A 14,715-nucleotide genomic window follows, 5' to 3' on the forward strand; every position below is an offset into this window, starting at 1 on the left:
TATGTATTTTCACAAAACTGCTTTTAAAGATACCTGCTTACATGCTAGTTGAATATAAACATACTTATTGTGTGAGTATTTTGAAAGAAAAAAATAATAATCTAAACAGCTCATAGTTCCATATTTTTTAAGCCAAATATGTTGCTTATGGAGGTGAAATATTTGACTCATGTAATTTATTACTCTTCTAAACTTAACTGTATATCTTATTCTTTAACATTTGATGTTAATATGAAATACTTAGCAATGCTTGACATCTGCAACCAGTCGTTCTACTATGTTTATACTTGTTGAAGTGGGTGCTGCAATTTGTTTTAAGTTTGTCATAGTTTGCTTTTTGAAAGTATTTTAGCAGTTTATATTTGACTGTCAAGAATCAGAGTAGCAGCTATTGTTAAGATGATGAAAATCTTTTTTTCACTTTGAGACTGAACACAGTTTTGTGGTGTATGAAGGCATACATTTTGCAGTCAGACTCATATTTACTCATGGTCAATTATGGTTGTTTTAAATACCAAATAAGAGTGCCAAAAGTTAGTGCCAGTAGATATGAATATAGTCCTAATAATACTATTCACTGTCAACTAAATGAATGTAGAAAATACATTCTGCAAGTTTTGTAACTAGGTGTACAGTTTGGTGGCAAAGACAGTTCAAAAGCTCGTTTTGCTTTCTGTTGTCCTCTCCACGTGTTTTGCATTGATCTGACTGTAAAATAGCACTGATTGCATGTTGTTACAGCAAATTAGGTTGAGTTCAATATTGCCAAACATGTGTTTCCATTTTAATGTTGAATTTGTGAAATTAAATGTCTGAGATTGGAAATATAACAGTATGCACATAAACTATATATATTTTATATGAAAAGCATAAACTATCCTGTCAAAAACTTTACAACTCCTGCGTTACTATTTGACAATAACAAGCAGTACTAATAATGTGGGTCCAATGATGACTAAGTAATTTCAATATTTGTTGGTCTGGTTATTTTTGAAGGCAGACAATGTAAGTTTTTGGATACTGCAATTTGTAGTTGATTTGTTATTAACTTTAAGTCACCAGTCATTGACATGGAGCTCTTTTTTAGAGCAGACATGAAAGGTTTGCAATCTCAAAAAAGGGAATATATTAGGCCATCGTTATCTCCCAGAGTTGACCTCCACTCATGTTTAGTGAGGTGCGGTGTATAATGGCTTCTTTTGGGGGGGGAGGGGTGATAAAATGATTCAAAGGTATGTTATACTAGTTATGTTATCATCCCCATTCCATAACCAGTCAATTCTCACTGACATTTTGTATATGGAATGTGTGCTAACTTGTTTATTTTTTGGGACTTTCTAAATAAAAGTGGCTAAACTTATTAGTTTTAGTCTTTTTGTAAAACTATACACCTTTTAATCTGTGATGTTATTACCCTTATGCGTAGTTCGATGTGAGAATATCCTGGTGCAGTTAACTGTTCCTTCATTAATGACCTGAGTGCATGAGGTGACATAAGATACTCTGACACTTTTATTAGAAGCCGTTATACCTTATCTCACCTTTATTACTTAAAAACTGAATTACTTCATTGAACCCTACATTTTATTGCTAGATCTCTTGCAGATACGAACCACACTATTCACATCAGACACCAGCTCCAAACCATCGTCTCAAAACCATATGGGATCAGATCTACGGCTCTAGGGGCAAGTCACATGTTGTTAATCAGGTACAGTGTCTTAAACTAGGCACCAACAATCTTACAGAAACAACAGAGGTGTATAACAACACCACAGTTTCAGTCTTTTAAAAGAGACACGTCCTACCCAACCAGTCCATTTGATAAAACGCTCACTCAAGGGTAAACCTCAATGGGGTCAGTCCATCCATAAAGGGGGGCATATACTGTGCTCTTCTTAAGACACTGTAGACGCTACCCTCCCAGGGTGAAGTGTTAATGAATGTCACACATCTCCGTGTGGACGACAGATGACCCTCCAGTCTCAGGAGGTCATCCCTCCTCTCTCCCACCCCCCTCTCCCCAACCAGGCCATATGTTTGTCAGCCATTTCTGAGCCTTTCGTTTTCCGTTTTTTCCTCAAAGTTAATTACACACCGCTGCATTTAGATACAGTACAGTCTTTGTCGAGCTCCTGTGTCTCTTCTGGAGGTGATTTGTGTAAAAATCGGATTGTAGATGTGCATATCCTGCAAGTCACGCCACATATATTGTGTAGATCCTGTAATGTCCTACTGCATTCTCCTTAAACACCCAATACTTCACCGGACATGTACCAATGTCTGGTGGGTTAATATCTTTATGGATTTTTCAGTGTGAAGCCATAAACTACAATTTAGCAACATCCATAGAAGGAAGGCTCTTCTTCGAAAATGATATGAAATGCAAAATGAATGATTTGAAAGTGAATTTTAAGTATCCGAAGAAATGAACTGGAACACCAGGGTATGGATTATCTGAAGTTTATGATACGCCGTACCATTGTTTAGGAATATAAGCAAATATAATTGAGGAAATGTAATCAAATTTGATGTCTTAGAAATGTTTCCCTGCTCTGTTTCTTCATATGTAACGTACAGTAGTGCATGTATGCAAACCAATAGATGGAATACAGCTGGAGGTGACACAGCTGTGCTGAAAGAGATGCTGAATAGCTCCCCATATTTACCAACTCACAAAGCACAGTTTTGAGCTGCAATAACGATACAGTTGACTAAATAAGACAACATCTCACCGGTTTTCTGACACGCTTCATGACGTTTTTTTCTAAAGTAATTCTTTAAATGGAAATCCTCACAGCAGAGAAGGTAAATAGGTAGGGAATCAGATGGCTGAGCGGTGAGGGAGTCGGACTAGTAATCAGAAGGTTACCGGAACGATTCCCCGCTGGGTTAAATGACGTTGTGTCCTAGGGCAAGGCACTTTACCCTACATGCCTCGGGGGGGATTGTCCCTGTACTTACTGTAAGTTGCTCTGGATAAGAGCGTCTGCTAATATGACTAAATGTAAATGTTTCAATCAACCAATATTGTGAGCTTCATCCATCTATTTTCTTGCACAGAGAAATTCTTTATTTTGACTTTTTGCACTGCTCCTGCAAAAAAAATAAATGTATTGTTTTGCATCATGACAGACCAAAATGTGGATGTCGGGTAGAGTGTATTTCCCTAAGCGCCAAGATCTTCAGTTCCTAAATGAGTACATTTGTTTTGATAGATTTTCATCTTGATCCTTTCCTGATTAGTCTCACAGGAATTACTTTTATAATACGATGTACAACCATGCTGTGTAATGTTCATTGTACAAATGTGTTGCCTCGATCGGAAACCGTGGAAGGTTGTGGAAAATGTGAACAAAACCTAAGTGTTGAATCACAAATCTTTCAGGCTGTTGTGTGTTCGATGGCAGCTAAGACAATGCCAACTGGCTTCTAGCCTTATTTCCTCCGTGGGGAACCTTGTCACATTCAAATACAAAAGCTACTTCGAAATCCTAACTTTCCAATCAGCCCTTTTCTAAATGGCTGCCATGACTCAGTATTGACTGAAGTCTGAATGATGCCAAGGCCCCCTGAAGATTTGTTTAAACGAACACCTGGCCTGGATTGTTTTCTTTGAATCTGATGAGGTTGAAATTCTTTCTGATCTGCAAAAACTTGTTGACAGTGTCACATTAAATATTGATATTCTGAGCAGCATCCGTCTACAAATGTGAGTTTATTTAGACTTTTTTTTTATGTGACTGTAGGGAAAATATCAAGTATCATGACAGACCAAAGGATCGATCAATACCTGCCTGACATTTTGAATGCAGATGTGACATTTTCAAAGAAGCTCCACTCTACCTTGGGCACAATGTGGGCATCTAATTCTGGGCCACAGTATATTAATATGTTCACACCATCTATGTATTTAATGTAGTCGTCATCCATGTACTTACCCGTACAGAATAGATTATGCCAATACTATGAGAGAGAGAGACAGAGAGGCAGAGAGGCAGAGAAGCAGAGAGGCAGAGAGACAGAGAGACAGAGAGACAGAGAGACAGAGAGAGAGAGATGGGTGTGTCATCGTGTATTCATAAATGACTTGGTAAGGAATAAAACTACATGAAAATAACTGTGATTTTATGCCAAACATTCCCTCAAAGGAAACCAAGGCAGGTCGTTCTGTCGTCGTCTCCTGTGTCTTCAGTGTAGTGTGTAAGGTGCACCTTCTGTTCTACCTGGGGGGGGGACAGGTGGTGGTGGGGGGGTTTGGGGGTCAACTCTGGCGACTCTGCTCCAAGCGAGCAGATCGGGAGGGAAGCGTTTCTGAGCCAGCTATTTCGGTGGGCTCCTTTCGTGGGGAAGCGGCTCATCCTTTGGCTGGGTTGTCATGGCAACAGCATTCGCCAGTGTCCCAGTGTTCCAGCACGGCGTGTCATCTCTGCCCGCACACTCAGCCTGTGGTGCCAGGAGGTGGGGGGGGGGGGGGGGGGGGGGCTGGGGTGCCTTCCACCATCTTAATTCATGCATGAATACGTAATGGATGGCTGTCAGGTCGTTCATCAACAGAATAAGCATGTTAGTGTAGGTGTTTGGGAAGAAGGGAGGGGAGGGTGAGAGAGGAGGAGGAGGGGGGGATGAGGAAGAGAGAAAGAGAGAGAGAGAGGCTTTACTGGTTTCACCAGCAGACTTCTTTTCACCGACAAGGGTTGAGGATATTTCCATGGTAACCACTCATGACATGAAGAAATGGCTCTGGTGTTTGTGACACTTGAATGGGTGAAAATGAACCTTTTTAAGGTGATATGATTTCCTGTAAGGTTGATGTTGACAGATTTGTCAAACGAATATATGGTCTTGAAGTTTGGTCTCACTTGGTAAGCTGTTTGGGTCACGTTGGGTGGTTTTTTGCACAGAATGAGTCGTCTTTGAATGTTTGTCCAGTTGTGCTGTATCCATCACACACAAAACATCCAAAACAGGACTACAATATGATTTAATCCGCACCAATATCAAACCAGGGAGGGCATGATGAATGTTGTTGAGCTGGCTGTGAGGATGCGTGGCTGCTCACTCCATAGGAGAAGAGAACCAACACATCTCTATCACTCTGGGACCCAGCCTGGACCAGCCCTCCTGTAGGGACCCAGCCTGGACCAGCCCTCCTGTAGGGACCCAGCCTGGACCAGCCCTCCTGTAGGGACCCAGCCTGGACCAGCCCTCCTGTAGGGACCCAGCCTGGACCAGCCCTCCTGTAGGGACCCAGCCTGGACCAGCCCTCCTGTAGGGACCCAGCCTGGACCAGCCCTCCTGTAGGGACCCAGCCTGGACCAGCCCTCCTGTAGGGACCCAGCCTGGACCAGCCCTCCTCCAGGGACCCAGCCTGGACCAGCCCTCCTGTAGGGACCCAGCCTGGACCAGCCCTCCTGTAGGGACCCAGCCTGGACCAGCCCTCCTCCAGGGACCCAGCCTGGACCAGCCCTCCTGTAGGGACCCAGCCTGGACCAGCCCTTCAAGTACATACATTTTACTCTTGCAAGTTTCAGTCTAAATTATGTATCTCATGGGGAGAGGGCTGAAACTTGAGTTTTTGCTGGTAAAACAGGATTAAAATTAGTATTAGAAAAGATTAACATTATTCTTTAGTTCGGCCAGTTGTGAATGTGTGACTGCAGACTGCATGGCTATTAACAATCCAACAGAAGTCAGACTGTGGAAGTGACCTTCAAATCTCCTGTGTTGACACAGCGCAAGTGATATACGACTGCCCCATCGCACCAGCAAAGTAACAGCCATCATCATACACGGGAAAACACCATCACCGTCAATCCAAACGGGGACAAATTAACCGCCAGCTGCCGTGTCACTGTCACGGTGTGCTACCATCTGTGCCAAAAGTCTTGAAGTTAGTTTTCCCCTCTATCCCCGCCGAACGGTTCTGGCAGAGCCGATTTCATTGGCTTTTTCACGAGGCACTTCCGCTTCGCTTTGCCTCCCCGAGGGTCTCCTGGCTGTCGGTTGGGCTGGCGTTGTCCTCTCCGACAGGGGAGATGGGATCTCTGGTTCTGGAAGATGGATTTTCCATGTCTGCTCAGGAATAACCTGAGATTAAATCTGTCATTGCAGTGGATATATGTGATTTATGTATGTAGATGGCTATGCTATTAACATACTGTAGGCCCAGGGTCAGGTGAAGGAGGATATGTGGGTTATTGTGTTTGTGCGCGTGTGTGTGTGTGAAAAAAACATCCGTGTCCATGTGTGTTAGCCCATTCATCCGTTAACTCTTCATTTCACATTCGGACACATATATTAGTTACACATCGCGATCCTGTCATGCGTTACTCATCAAGAAATCATGGCAGCAGATCTCATAAGGTACTCTCTACTGTACAAACACCCTGCCAGCCTCCTTCACAGCTCTGGCTCCTCCTTCGGAGGTTTTCCATAAGCCGTCCCTGTCAGGTCCCCCTGAGAGCTGCTAGCTGCAGACATATGGCCCGGTCTGGTGTCCAGTCAGCGAGCCAAAACACAGCAGAAGGCCAGCGTTCGGCTGGGGAGCGGTTGTTGATTCTGCGACCGTCGTCACGGTTTGACGCATTCATCTTTTTTACCCCCATAAATATAATCCTTCCTGGAGAGATCATCGATTTTCCTTCAACGTGATCTAATATACGCTGGGGTGTGGGGGCGGCGTTGTCTTGGAATTTCTTGTTTCCTGCATAGTCTCTGTAGCGGAAGTCCCTGCTGTGGTAGGAGTGTGGAGCTTGATCTGTCTGACACTGTTAAACTCTCCACGTCACTGTCTGGGTTACACTGCTTTCACATTTCTTTTGATTCATTTAGCTGATGCTTATATCCAAAGCCATGTAAAAACAATAGCTTCACTGTTTACTTATAGCTTCCCCCCCCCCCTCCCTCTCTGAGACCCTGCTAACATCCCTTGTTTAACCTTAGTGCACATCCATCCATCCAGAGAGATGCATACCGAAGCAAGAACTGTCCTCTGATCTGTTCAGAGAGCTGGTTCAGGGGGGGCGCCCACGGCTCATGACAAACACTTCAGGCTTCCGCCCTCCCCTCCCCCCCTTCCATCACCCCTCCTCCCACCTCTCCTCCTCGCCTCCCCTCTCCCACCCCTCCCCTCTCCCCTTTCTATCCCCCATCCTCCCCTCTCCCACCCCTCCTCCTCCCTCCCCCTCCCCTCTCCCCTTCCTATCCCCCATCCTCCCCTCTCCCACCCCTCTTCCTCCTCCCTCCCCTGGTCCCCCAGCAGGCTCAACAGCTCCTCCCTCCTGACTTATTAATGAAGACATCGTTAATCTTTGTGTCTGGGCTTTGATGCTGTTGGTGTCTTCCTGTGTGTACTGTGAAAGGTCGATGCGATGACAGATCGCTTGATTTCGGGGGGGTTGGTTGTTTTAGTGAGAATGTTGGAAACAATTTAAATACAGTTGCTTGTAATAGGCATTCATTCATGGGTATGAAAGCCTTTGTAAGATGCTTATCAACATGAATCTTTGTTAATCAGACTTTATACATGTTTATAAAGTTGGTCTGCTGTTAGTCCTCGTGTCACCTCAGGGAGACGGTTGGACTGATGAAGGAAGCTCATGTCTTTAGTCGCACGTCACACTTCATCTCTACGTACGACATCCACTGTGTGTCTCATATGCAGAACAACTGTTAACAAACAACCTTTCCTCCCCAAATATCACTTTAGGTACACCTCAACTGTTCCTACAACACCTTTGACGCGCATCGCTGCTCTAAACATCCACAATGCCTCCTGACCTACAGCCTCGGAAAATATCCACAAACTATTTTCCTCCATCTTTGGAACACACCACTTCGTCTCGAAAGGATGCCAAGGCCAAATCATCGCACCCTGCAGTCTGCCTTCAGGGAGAGGTGCCATAGCTAGATTAGAGTTCTACCAAATGACCCATGCTGTTTGCAGCATGTGATGGATCTCTTGGTTCCTGGCCTGTTGCTTTGCAGCGTGAGGGGGCGGGGCCATAAATCTATCCGGCTTGGTGATGCATCGCCCAATCCTAGGTGTCAAGACCTATTAATCAGCATGTCCTGAATACTCTGTTTACGCTCATTGCTTTATAGATAAACCCTCTCCATCTTTCTTGCTAAAGAGTTTTTTGAAGACACTTTGGGGGTTTCTTGTTTGTTCGTTGCTTAGAGAGAGAGAGAGAGAGAGAGAGAGAGAGAGAGAGAGAGAGAGAGAGACAGAGACAGAGACAGAGACAGAGACAGAGAGACAGAGAGAGAGACTGTGTAAAATTTGTTATCAGATTCTGTCGTATTTAGAAAGATAGAAAGATCCACACCTGCCTGACCATTACTGCTATCTGCAACACATTATATACATCATTAAATACATCATTATATACATCATTATTCTTTCAATCAAAACATGAACATTTGTTTGGTTTTAGGAAAAAGAGAGACAGAGAAAGTGAGAGAGAAAGAGAGCTAAGGAGAGATGATCTGAAAACACCAGACAGCAGAAGGGGAGCGGTAAATCCTTGGTGTTGAGAGCAGAGCAGGAAGAGACTCCTGGTGCCGCTCAACAGTGGTCCTCTCTCTGACGCCGGCCCATGATGTGACAAGATAGGCCCTGTGTTCCTTGTGCCCAGACAACAGATCTTCAATCACACGCCATCGCTCTGTTTCCTCTCCACCTCCCACCATCCCTCTCTCTTTCTCCCCTGCCATCACCCTCTTTTCCTCCTCTCTATCTCCTCTCCACCTCCTGCTAACCCTCTCTGTCTTGTCTCCACTATCTCTGGTCCTCCTTCTCTCTCACTCCTGCCCTCTACACTCCCCGCCACCCCTCTCTCCTCCTCTCCTCTCCTCTCGTCCTTCCATCATCCCTCTCTCTTCTCCTCTCCCCAATACGCCCTCACCATCCTTCTTTTTTTTCTCTCTCCTCTCCACCCTATGGCCCCTCTCTTTCTCTCCCTCGCCCCTCTCCATCTCGGCACAGAAGGGACTCACACTCAAACGTACCTCTCTCCTTACACCACTCCCACCAACCCTGGAGGAAACGTTAAGTGGCAAATTCTTCCACAGGTTCCACATACCCTTGATCCTGGGCTGTCAGTGCAATCATCACTGTTATTATCCGCTTGGACGGGCAGAGATTGCCCCTGGCAACCATGTAAGGGACCGGGACACCCAGCTGAGTGTGTGTGTCTGTGTGTGTGTGTGTGTGTGTGTCTGTGTGTGTTTGTGTGTGTGTGTCTGTGTGTGTTTGTGTGTGTCTGTGTGTCTGTGTGTTTGTTCGCAGAATTACTTGTGCCCACAAGTAATAATGTTTTTGCCCAGTCACAACAGACATGACTCTGTAAATACTAATAAGAAGGAAGAAATGTTTAGAATATACCACACATTTCCAATTAGAATCCATCAGTAGAAAACAATGTATGATAAATGATAAATGTCTATTGATGGTATAAATATTGTAAACGCCACCCAGAGAGATCCATTTAAACACGATGATTGTGCGTGTGTGCGGGCGGGAGTGTATGTATCATAGTAATTCAGCCCAGCGGAAGCTGAGATAATGCCATTGTCTGCACTGCAAAGGATTTTCAAAATAAAACTCTCTCCTCCATGTTAGTATTTCACAGTTGTCAATCTGATTTATGTTATGAACAGACTGCATTACGGGCTTTGTTGTGAGAATGTTCTACCTCAAAATGTGTTATTCCACCTCTTAATGTATTTCTGCTATTTTTAACTCTCAGTGCTTGGTCACTTTGTTGCAGGTGACTGGGAGCCGAGGTGTGGATCTGGACAGGTGAGTGGGGAAGTCACCACCTCTCCTTTCCTCTGGATGCGTCTTGAGTACAGAGACGCTCAGTCCCCATGTGGGCAGAACTGTGAACATCAGAAACCCAGGAGGCTTCTCAAAGCTAATACCGTCTCACGGACTCATGAAGGATGACTCGATTAATCCTCACAACAGTCGTGTTGAAACCCAGCGAGTCTGTGTTCTAAGCACTGACTCTAAGCACTGACTCTAAGGTCTGACTCTAAGGACTGCCTCTAAGTACTGACACACCGCTGTGTGTTTACGAGGGAGAGGAACAGGGATGAGCAGAGATGTTGTTCAAATGAGGGGAGGAAGGAACTCTGTGACAGTTGAACAGACAATCTGCCTGTTTAACAGCCCCCGGGGCAGGGGCGATGCGTGTATGTGATTTAGAAATGTAGGGAATCACACACACACACAGATACACACACGTACACACACACATGCATACACACACAGATACACACGGCACATGCGGACACATACTGCAAGCACACACACACACACTGCACGCATACTTACATACACCACCCACACACACCCACCCACACATATAAGCACACAGTCCACACACACACCACGCACACTAGCCTCGGGGGTATGAACAACATTGTCCAGTTGAATTGGATGGCAGCCCCTCAGCTGTTGGCTGTCCAGCTCTTCCACAACCCTGGACTCCCATACTCCCTCAACCAGGCCAACACCTGACTCCAAGAAACACTGTTATTTTAATCCCACATTCGACAGAAATGTACTTTCCTGGGACAGAGTTCCACATCGCCACGTGTGCAAGAATGACACGCTGTTATGAGTGTCCAGTGTGTCTTACTGTCAGGTGAGATGAAGTGTTGATCACAACACACTCGCAGTGCAGAACTTTAACTGGAGACGTATTTACAGTGAATGTAGCCACACATAAACGTAGAGATGTGAATTCAAATTGTACATTTTGTTCATTTGTTACAGTCGCCGATATCAAGGGGGAGATTTCGCGTTTCCTGTGAGTAAACTCTGTCATCTACATGTCTTAGCTCGCTAAGCTAAAGCCGGTGTAACTTTGCAGGATACACCATATGTCTTCAGGTTTTGAACTAATTCCTCTGATGTAATTGTTGAAACAAAACACACATACTACGAGAAACGTCCATGCAATGATATTCCAAGTCATTTATTAAAGTCCACTTACGTTCATCAGGACTGTTTAACCCAGCTGTCACAAGAGTTCCTGGGTCAATTTAAATAATTACACACACGGAATGTCCCGAGGCATGGAAAGCTGAGAACATAGGAGAACCAACTGGATTGCCCTTGCTGTGTCAGATCCCATGTCCACAGGGCAGTAGTACGTGACTTACATCTGGGAAGTAGGCTACGGTGAGTAGACCAGCATCATTAGTGGCCAGGATGAAATGCCCAGTTGATTTAGTACAGTACTGTGCTGTAATAGCCTTGGCAAATCATTGAAAACGGTGAGTCCAAATGGATGTATTTAGTACGAGTGTGTGAAAGACTGTGTGTATGTGCATGTGTGTGCTTGTGTTTGAATGTGTGTGCACGGATGTGTGTGTGAGTTATAGGTGTGTGTGTGTGTGTGAGTTATAGGTGTGTGTGTGTCTGTGCATGTGTGTGTGACTGACTGCATGTCTATGCACTTACATCCACCCCCCACATGTACTCACTTAACCTCTTATTCCCCACTCAGCACAAAGCACGCTAAAGCACACATATTGCTCCATCATGAATACATATTTGTGTGATCTCTGCGGTGTAACTGACTGGGTAATGCAAACCTCCGGCTGGCACTGTTAACTCATCCTTTCGTCTCAATGTCTTGGGGGGGAAATAACTAAGTGCATTTCCTGTTCCGTGTTACCCAATGAGGAAGGCATAAGGAATGCTTCAAGGGAAGTGAACCCCCGTGGCATTGAGCTAGCCACTCATCCAATCACCCTATCAGCTTCCTGAAACCTTGCATCTGGAAAAGATCGATGTTGAAAAGTGCCATGAAACACCGACTTGAAAAAAAGAAAGTTATGCGCGACACCACAAACTGTCGCATGGCAGTCCGGGAAGTCCTGTATTTACCCAATAAATGTTTTACGAATACAAGGATCTGAACGGTGCTTGGAACATCACACTTGACACCCCTGGGTCTCACAATACGTTCTCCCGGCACCGCTGCATTATGCACGCTGTGGAACGTCTTCCATGAGTAAAACATGAGATTACCTCTCCACATCTTCTCACTTCTCTCACATGGAAGAGTCCTTACGTAAGAGCAGGAGAGGATTGGGGCAGAGCAGCGAACAGCCATCGTAAACGCCGGTGGACTTGAACATCCAGCCAGACCAAAGTTGAGGTCGGAGTCCTAAACCTTATCTCGACACCCCCTATGTCCGCTGCTGTAGACAGACAAAAGCACGGTCATTAAAAACGTATGAGCCACAAAACAGCCCGGAGCCACAATATGGAGCTTGAATCACTATGATTTCCAGCCGGCGGATTAAAAATAAATTGTGTCTAAAATATTCAGGGGGACGTTATTAGTGTGTCGTTTTGCGGCACCCCCCCCCCCCCCCCTCCTCCCCACGCCCTTCCTTCCACACTCTCAGACTGGAAAGGCCTAGCAGTTTTAAGTGGTGGTTTTTGAGTTCAGCCAGGCGCTCCTGAATCTCTGAGAGAACAGGAGAGAGGAGCGAGAGGGACACAGAGAGAGGCTGAGAGAAGAATAAAAGAGAAGGAAATCAGGCAGAGAGGACAACAGCGAGAGAGAGAGAGAGATAGGCAGAGAGGACAACAGCGAGAGAGAGAGAGAGAGAGAGAGAGAGAGAGAGAGAGAGAGAGAGAGAGAGAGAGAGAGAGAGAGAGAGAGAGAGAGAGAGAGAGAGAGAGAGAGAGAGAGAGAGAGAGAGAGAGAGAGAGAGAGAGAGAGAGAGAGAGAGAGAGAGAGAGAGAGAGAGAGAGAGAGAGAGAGAGAGAGAGAGAGAGAGAGAGAGAGAGATGCCCCTGCTGTTAGCAGAGCCAGAGCTGCTAGCTTCCATTTGGCTCAAGACATGAAAGAGAGCCCCTCTCTCCCACTGTCCTCTGCGTGTCACACTGCATAAGATCGTTGAGCCAATCATACGCAAATAACAAATATGTGGCTTGGTCCTTGGTGTGCCATTAGCCGCACTGCTGGACTCACGGATCTGGCCTTCCACTTGCTCTCACAGGAGCACTTTCATGAAAAGACACACTGGACGTTCATCTTCGCTGTCTCGCTGTCTTGTAAATGTACAGCACATACACACATGGGTAGGATGTGCTGCAAATGCATTTTAAACTATTTTTGTCATTAACAGATCCTTTTCTCCTCTCCTCATCTATCCTTCACTTCTCTCCTTCTACCTCCACTCTTCTACTGTCTTTCTCCCATCTGCTCTAGTCTATCCTCTTCATGTCTCTTTTCCTCTATCTTCTTCCATCCCTTGTCTTCCTTCCTCCCATCTCTCCTCTCTTTCCTCCTCCCCTCTCCTCAAACGTCTCCTGTCTCTTCCTCCCTCCATCTCTCATCTACCCTCATCCATTCCATCTTCCCCATCTTCTCCCTTCCTCCCCTCTTCTTCCAGAACAACCTTTCATTCCTCCCTCCATCTGCATATCCCTATCACCACATTCAATCATTCACCCCTTTCACCAGGAAAGCACTCAGATGTAAATATTTGTATAAGTGTGAGTGTGGACCTGTGTATGTGTGTCTGTGTCAGTGCCTGTGAGTGTCTAAGTGTGTATGTGTCCAAGTCTGAGAGTGTCTTTGTGTGTGTGTGCATGTGTGTGTATCTGTGTGTGGTCTGTGATCTGGAATGTGTGGCAGTTTCAAATGAGTGTCTGTCCTTCCGTCCTAATGGAATAGGACAGGCCAACGAACCCACTGCTGCACACATCAAACCCAATCAGGCGTTCTGAATGGACACCTCTTCTCAGGACCCATCTGCCACTGGTCCTGTCCACTCAGCAGCCTATCACTTAGAAGTAGGGTGTTCAATCACCTGCCGGGACATTATTTGTCTATGTGTGTGTGTACGTCTGTATATATGAGTGTGTAGGTGTGTGTGTCACGGTATAGTACGTGTGTGTGTGTGTAGGTGTGTATATGAGTGTGTAGGTGTGTGTGTGTCTTGGTACAGTCCATGTGTGTGTGTGAAGGTTTGTATATATGTGTGTGTGGAGGTGTGTGTGTGTGCGTGCCATCTGCTCCGAGAGCTGCACATCAATGCTGGAGATTGGGAGGTGAGATGAGTGAGCTCCTAACAGATGTGCAGAAAGATGGCTGTCACCGTCTGTAACGAGATCGTGCTGAGGGGAGAGAGGAGGGCTGGGTGTGGACCTGGCCGTGGAACATGTCCACCGTGACCTTGACCAGCACAGCCCACAGGGCCAAAGGCCTCTTGGAACGGTCAAGCACTTTCAATTACAAGTGAAATGGAAGTTAAAAAAATATAATAATCCAAGGTTGTATTAACAGGTCATTAAGAGCTGTCTGAGGTGACCTCTGTTCATTTTATGGATGTTTAATTGTACATTAGAAGGAAACAGAGTGTCTTTAATTAAACCTAAGAGCCCACTCGATTTCATACTCACATTTTTCCCCCTGATGGAACATCTGAACAGCCCCTTTTTGTCCATCTAACACATAAAATATCTATCCCCGCCTGTCCCAGTTTAAATTCCCTCTAATTAATCAGCTCTGATGAATTAATTAGCCATGGTGGGCTGGGCCCATGCGATTGGTATTTAATGGTCTTTCATGGTGGTGGTCGTCCATCTTTGTCATGTGGTCGCTTTTACTGAGCTGTCGGCATAGCTGCCTGCATCCGATCTCATATTCTCTCTCACACGCATGGCGTTCCATCAAT

General features: G+C 45.5%; 1 protein-coding gene across 2 annotated transcripts in view; it reads left to right on the forward strand.

The window, feature by feature from the left end:
• The window catches only part of gria2b (glutamate receptor, ionotropic, AMPA 2b), a 28,362-nt gene extending 26,974 nt beyond the window's left edge, over nt 1-1,388 (forward strand). For both annotated transcript variants that reach the window (XM_047023636.1, XM_047023645.1), the window contains exon 16: nt 1-1,388. This exon is cut by the window's left edge and continues 681 nt beyond it. The gene's annotated coding sequence lies outside the window, so the exon portion shown is untranslated.
• Nucleotides 1,389-14,715: the final 13,327 nt, after the last annotated feature.

The sequence above is a fragment of the Hypomesus transpacificus genome, chromosome 1 (assembly GCF_021917145.1).
Source record: "Hypomesus transpacificus isolate Combined female chromosome 1, fHypTra1, whole genome shotgun sequence".
NCBI classification, from domain to species: Eukaryota; Metazoa; Chordata; class Actinopteri; order Osmeriformes; family Osmeridae; genus Hypomesus; species Hypomesus transpacificus.